This window comes from Dicentrarchus labrax, unplaced genomic scaffold (assembly GCF_905237075.1).
Source record: "Dicentrarchus labrax unplaced genomic scaffold, dlabrax2021, whole genome shotgun sequence".
In the NCBI taxonomy this organism is placed as follows: Eukaryota; Metazoa; Chordata; class Actinopteri; family Moronidae; genus Dicentrarchus; species Dicentrarchus labrax.
This window is the reverse complement of record NW_026136717.1, coordinates 882,565-888,707: the sequence shown is the minus strand read 5'-3', so window position 1 is coordinate 888,707 and position 6,143 is coordinate 882,565. Positions and strand designations below refer to the sequence as shown.

General features: G+C 39.9%; 1 non-coding gene across 1 annotated transcript; it reads left to right on the top strand.

Annotated features, from left to right (window-relative positions):
* Positions 1 to 4,005: 4,005 nt before the first annotated feature.
* trnat-agu (transfer RNA threonine (anticodon AGU)) lies at positions 4,006 to 4,079 on the top strand. The gene has a single exon. It is a non-coding gene; the product is annotated as a tRNA-Thr (tRNA).
* Positions 4,080 to 6,143: the final 2,064 nt, after the last annotated feature.

Sequence of the window (6,143 nt, the reverse complement as noted above, 5' to 3'; positions counted from 1 at the left end):
AGAGAGAGAGAGAGCGAGAGACAGACAGACAGACAGGTGCACAGCAACAACAGTATTGGCAATGGCAGTCAAGCAGGACCATGGCAGGAGGCTCCACCAGGATCCATGAGAACCTGCGAGACGAGAAAGCACAAGAACTCCGGGGAAGAAGTGAAGTTAGTAACATGCATTAATGGGACATGAATGAGTGCATAAAGAGAGAGGAAGGGAGGAGCTCAGTGCACCATGGGAAATCCCCCGATAGTCTAGGCCTATAGCAGCATAACTAAGGGATGGTTCAGGACTCACCTGATCCAGCCCTAACTATAAGCTTTATCAAAGAGGAATGTCTTAAGCCTACTCTTGAATGTGGTGAGGGTGTCTGCCTCCCGAACCACAACTGGAAGCTGGTTCCATAGGAGAGGAGCTTGGTAACTGAAGGCTCTGGCTCCTGTTCTACTTTTAGAGACTATAGGAACCACAAGTAGCCCACCATTCAGAGAACGTAGTGTTCTAGTGGGGTAATAGGGTACTATGAGCTGTTTAAGATATGAAGGGGCCTGACCATGAAGAGCTTTATAGGTGAGGAGGAGGATTTTAAATTCAATTCTACATTTTACAGGGAGCCAATGCAGAGAAGCTAGTACAGGAGAGATGTGATCTCTTTTTCTAGTTCCTGTCAGTACTCGTGCTGCAGCGTTCTGAATTAATTGGAGCGTTTTAATGGACTTATTGGGGCAACCTGATAATAAAGAGTTGCAGTAATCCAGCCTTGAAGTAACAAATGCATGGATTAGTTTTTCTGCATCTGTCTGTGATAGGATGTGTCTAATTTTTCTAATATTACGTAAATGAAAGAAGGCGGTCCTAGAGGTCTGCTTTATGTGGGAGTTAAATGACAAATCCTGATCAAAGATAACTCCAAGATTCCTGACAGTGGTGCTAGAGGCCAAGTTAATGCCATCTAGAGTGACTATATCTTTAAACAATGAGTCTCTAAGGTTTTTGGGGCCAAGAACAAGAATTTCGTTTTTTTCTGAGTTTAACATCAGAAAATTGTCTGTAAGACATGTTTGTAATTTACATAATTGATTAATTTCATTGGGTTTGATTGATAGATATAACTGCGTATCATCTGCATAACAGTGAAAGTTAATGGAGTGATTCCTAATAATGTTGCCTAAAGGGAGCATATATAAAGTGAAATAGTATTGGTCCAAGTACAGAACCTTGTGGAACTCCATGACTAACTGTAGTATTTATTGAAGATTCATCGTTAACATGTACAAACTGCGAGCGATCTGATAAATATGACTTAAACCAGCTTAGTGCGGTTCCTTTAATGCCAATTTGATGCTCAAGTCTCCCCAAAAGAATATTATGGTCAATGGTGTCAAATACAGCACTAAGATCTAATAATACAAGTACAGAGACAAGTCCATTGTCAGAAGCAGTCAGAAGGTCATTATTAACTTTAACCAGAGCTGTCTCTGTGCTATGATGAACTCTAAATCCTGACTGAAAATCCTCAAATAAACTATTGTTATGTAGAAAGTCACACAACTCTTTGGCGACTACTTTCTCCAGAACCCCTGGGTCAAGAGTGGACTTTTTAAGAAGGGGTTTAATAACAGCTACTTTAAAGGACTGTAGTACATATCCTGATAATAAAGAAAGATTAATCATATCCAGTAAAGAAGTGCCAATTAAGGGAACAACTTCTTTAAGCAGCCTAGTTGGGATCGGGTCTAATAGACAGGTTGATGGCTTCGATGAAGAAATGATTGAAGTTAACTGATGAAGATCGATAGCAGGAAAACAGTCTAAATATATATCTAAGTTTACATTGACAGAAGTCCCTGAACTTGGAGAGCCATTGATAACTGTTGATGGCAGTTGGTGATTAATTTTTTCTCTAATAGTAATAATTTTATTATAGAAGAAGCTCATGAAGTCATTGCTACTTAAGTTTATGGGGATATGTGGCTCAATAGAGCTGTGACTCTCTGTCAGCCTGGCTACAGTGCTGAAGAGGAACCTAGGGTTGTTCTTATTTTCTTCTATTAGTGCTGAGTAATAGGCTCCTCTGGCATTACGGAGGGCCTTTCTATACATTTTAAGATTATCTTGCCAAATTGAGCGATATTCTGATAATTTGGAAGAGCGCCATTTCCTTTCAGATTTTCTAGCTATTTGTTTTAACTGGTGGGTTTGGTGGTTATACCAAGGTGCTAGTCTCCTATGTTTTAATAATTTCCTTTTTATAGGAGCGATAGAGTCTAATGTTGATCGTAGTGAGCCTGTAGCACTATCGACAAGATTATCAATTTCAGAGGGACTAAAGTCATTATAGGACTCTGTTAAATTCAGACATGGCATTGAATTAAACACTGAAGGAATCTCCTCCTTAAATTTAGCTACAGCACTGTCAGATAGACATCTGCTGTAGGAAGTTTTGCCTAATGGCTTATAATCTAATAATAGAAATTCAAAAGTTATTACATAATGGTCAGATAGGAAAGGATTATGTGGGAAGACTATTAAATGTTCAATATCAATGCCATATGATAAAACAAGGTCAAGAGTGTGATTAAAACAATGAGTTGGTTTATTTACACTCTGACAGAAGCCAATTGAGTCTATTAATGATATAAATGCATTACTAAGGCTGTCATTGTCAACATCCACATGAATATTAAAATCACCTACAATAAGAATGTTGAATAATATTCTGCTCTGGCATTAAGGAGAGCCTTTCTATAAGACTATTTTGCCAGATTAAATGGGATTCTTTCAGCTTGGTAGAATGCCATTTCCTTTCAAATTTTTACACTTTTTGCTTTAAGGTTTGGTGGGTGTACCATGTTGCTAGCCTCCTATGTTTTAATGTCTTCTTTTTTTAGAGGGGCTACTATATTACAACTCACTTACTATATCATATAGATTTTCTTTCTTTATTAACTTAATTTTTTCCTTGCTGTCGTCACCAAATGCTTGCTCATGGTTGTACTGTTGGGTCTCTGTAAATCATTTTATAAGGAGTTCGGTCTATTTGAAAAGTGTCCTGATATAACTTCTGGTATGAATTGGCATTATACAAATAAAATTGAATTGAATTGAATTGAATAATAAAGTTGAGTCAGGCTGAGTTGGCATTTTTCATGTCTGTGCAGACTTTGACACTAACAGAGAGTGAACACAGCATGAATTCCAAACAGAGAGTGTACCAATAAGAGAGAGATGGTGTGTGTGGATAGAGAGGAAGAAGCTGAGGTGGCCTGGTGGTTGAGATTATTAGTAACAGGAAATGACTCATGGAAAATGAACACATGGGAGAAAATAAGTGTGTGTGCGTGTGTTCTATTTATAGAACAATAAGAAATGTTCTAAATTTAGTATATTTTGACCACTTGTAACTCAATGTAGTGACTGTATGACCATTCCAATCTGTAGCCCTATGCATAAGAGACAGAGAGAAATATCAGACACAGAAGTGCATTTTTGTTTTCGAGACTTAGCTGGATCTCTATATAAAGACATTATTAGGTTTTTTTTTTTGTTTGTTTTTCTTTTACATTATGCAACTTATGCTACAGTTATGCAACTCTGTGATTAACAACATATTAAAAAGTAAAAATGGGCCAGGGACCAATTGACCTATTTTATTCCAGTTGTATTATTCCAGATGTAAATCATTGTTAATACATAGTATACATACCACATAATCATTTAATTGACAGAGGATATAACACTGTTACAAATAGCCTACCTGGAATAATAATTCCTTTTGTTTTTCAGTATGAGTCCTGCTTCTTAGCGTCGCTGTGTGGTTCCTTTAAATTATTACAGAACTTCCACTGTGAGACAGTCAGCTCAATTCCATCTATTTCAAGTTGTTTGCTGTGATGTGCTAACCAGGGTTTTGAAATAATTATATACAACTAAATCTACAACTTACTATGTAAAGTGTTGTCTATTCATCTAGCATTCATATATAAATAATTATGTCCAAAATCGTCAGCGGATGGCGCCGTGGCTTAGTTGGTTAAAGCGCCTGTCTAGTAAACAGGAGATCCTGGGTTCGAATCCCAGCGGTGCCTTTTGTAATTGAAGGAAGAGGTCACATATCGGTACCTTATAGATACGGTCAATGGTACCTTCCCTGTTTGCGTTTAGTTAGTTAAGTGCCGTGATACGTCAATTCGCGCACGAGCCTGGCCATAACATTATGTAGACCCATACGCCACACACTGTGATAAACTGAGCTCTGACAGCTTTCTATCAGAACCAGTATTAACTTTTTCAGCAGTGTCTCTGTTTGTTTTTCGCCTGCCTCTCTGTGTTTAGACACAACCATTGACTGTATATATAATGATGGACAGAGCTTCCGGGTCTGAAAAGTGAAGCCAACCCGGAGAATGAGCCGACTTGACGCTTCTTTTATGAGCTCAGTTTCCTGATGAGTTTCGAGTCTCGGTCGCTAGTTTAACATCTTCTTCAATAAAGTATTATGTTCATTAAATCAATTATAGTCTAATTTAATTTAAAATAGACGATAAAGCAACGTGTGCTTTTGGGCGGGGCAACCTTTTTATTCCGTCTACCGCAGCACACGAAACTCAGATCAAACTGTCAAACTAGGCAGCGCTGATCACATCAGATTCTATTACAGTGTTGCCTATTTCTCGCTTAAAATCGTGTCATAAACATATATTAGTCTATTGTTAACATGTAATACGAGATCGTATGTGACCAGGCGAGCCGCCATTTCCGTCTCCGGACGAGTGAAAACTGCGCAGCCAATAAGCGTAGAGCAACTTGTAGTACGTCACGTCCGCTGGCTCGCGCAGGCTCCGTTCAGTGCCCGTGGCATGGTGGAAGTGACGTAGAATACCAGAAATTACGTTTTTTCAGAGAATGTCTAATAAGGGGAGAAGTTCCACTCTCTGTCTACTTCCGGGTTCTGAACTGTTGCAGTTCCCCTCTGGCTCCATATGAGGGCGCTCACAGGATGAGTGCAGAATGAATGGCAGTCTGTGGGGCTATACCCCTCAAAATCCACTTTTCTCAGGATATAATTTTTTGTCTAGTAATTTGAATGTTGCATTCGAAAGGGGATGCAAAGAAATGACACATTGCTGGGTGTTAGATTTTTTAGAGTCACTTATTTGCTTTAAAAAGTCTTTTAAAATGTCAATGACGTCATACACATCATACGGCCAGAGATACTGCTTTACGACAAGTCTCGAGTCACTTTGTGCTTCCGCGCTCGGCACTTCCTTTTCTCTCGAGGCATCGACAACACAGACATAACGATAGGCAGATAAAAGTACCAGAAACCCAAATAAAAGTTGCTGTGTTAAAAAAAAAAATCCGCCTTAACATTCAGGTCCCGCTTCGGATGCCACGATGCCGTCAAGCGGGATCTCTGGTCGTAATCAGTCCTTCACTGACCAATCAGCGTTCATTAGCAGAATGCTAGCGTGTTATGGGCAACAACAACTCAACCTGTAAGAAATCGAAAGGACATAAGTACTCTTTCATTCAACTTTCAACCTATAACCCATGTTGAACTTGCAAAAACTACAATCAAATCTGAGATTTCTCAACGACAATCAGGTGAAAGAGACAAATTTAGCCGTCTAGCTCCATCTGCTCCCATTCATTCTGCACTCATGGGCGATCGCCCCCAGCGGAACTCTGGTGGAACTGCAACCAAAATTCGGTACAATGGGACTTAATAGAGAGTGGACAGGCTCTCCATAGACGGGCTCTGCTAATAAGGAGAGAAGTTCCACTTTCGGTATACTTCCGGGTTCTGAACTGTTGCAGTTCCCCTCTAGTTCCATATGAGGGCGCTCACAGGATGAGTGCAGAATGAATGGAGCTCTATGGAGCTATACCCCTCAAAATGTCTAAAATGTCAATTATGTCACACACATCGTATGGCCAGAGATACTGCTTTACGGCAAGCCTCGAGTCCTTTTCTTCCTTTTCTTCCAAAATTCAAAGGGACTTAATAGAGAGTGGCCAGGCTCTCCGTAGACGAGCCCGTCTACGGAGAGCCTGTCCACCCTCTAGTCCCATTGTACCGAATTTTGGTTGCAGTTCCACCAGAGTTCCGCTGGGGGCAATCGCCCATGAGTGCAGAATGAATGGGAGCA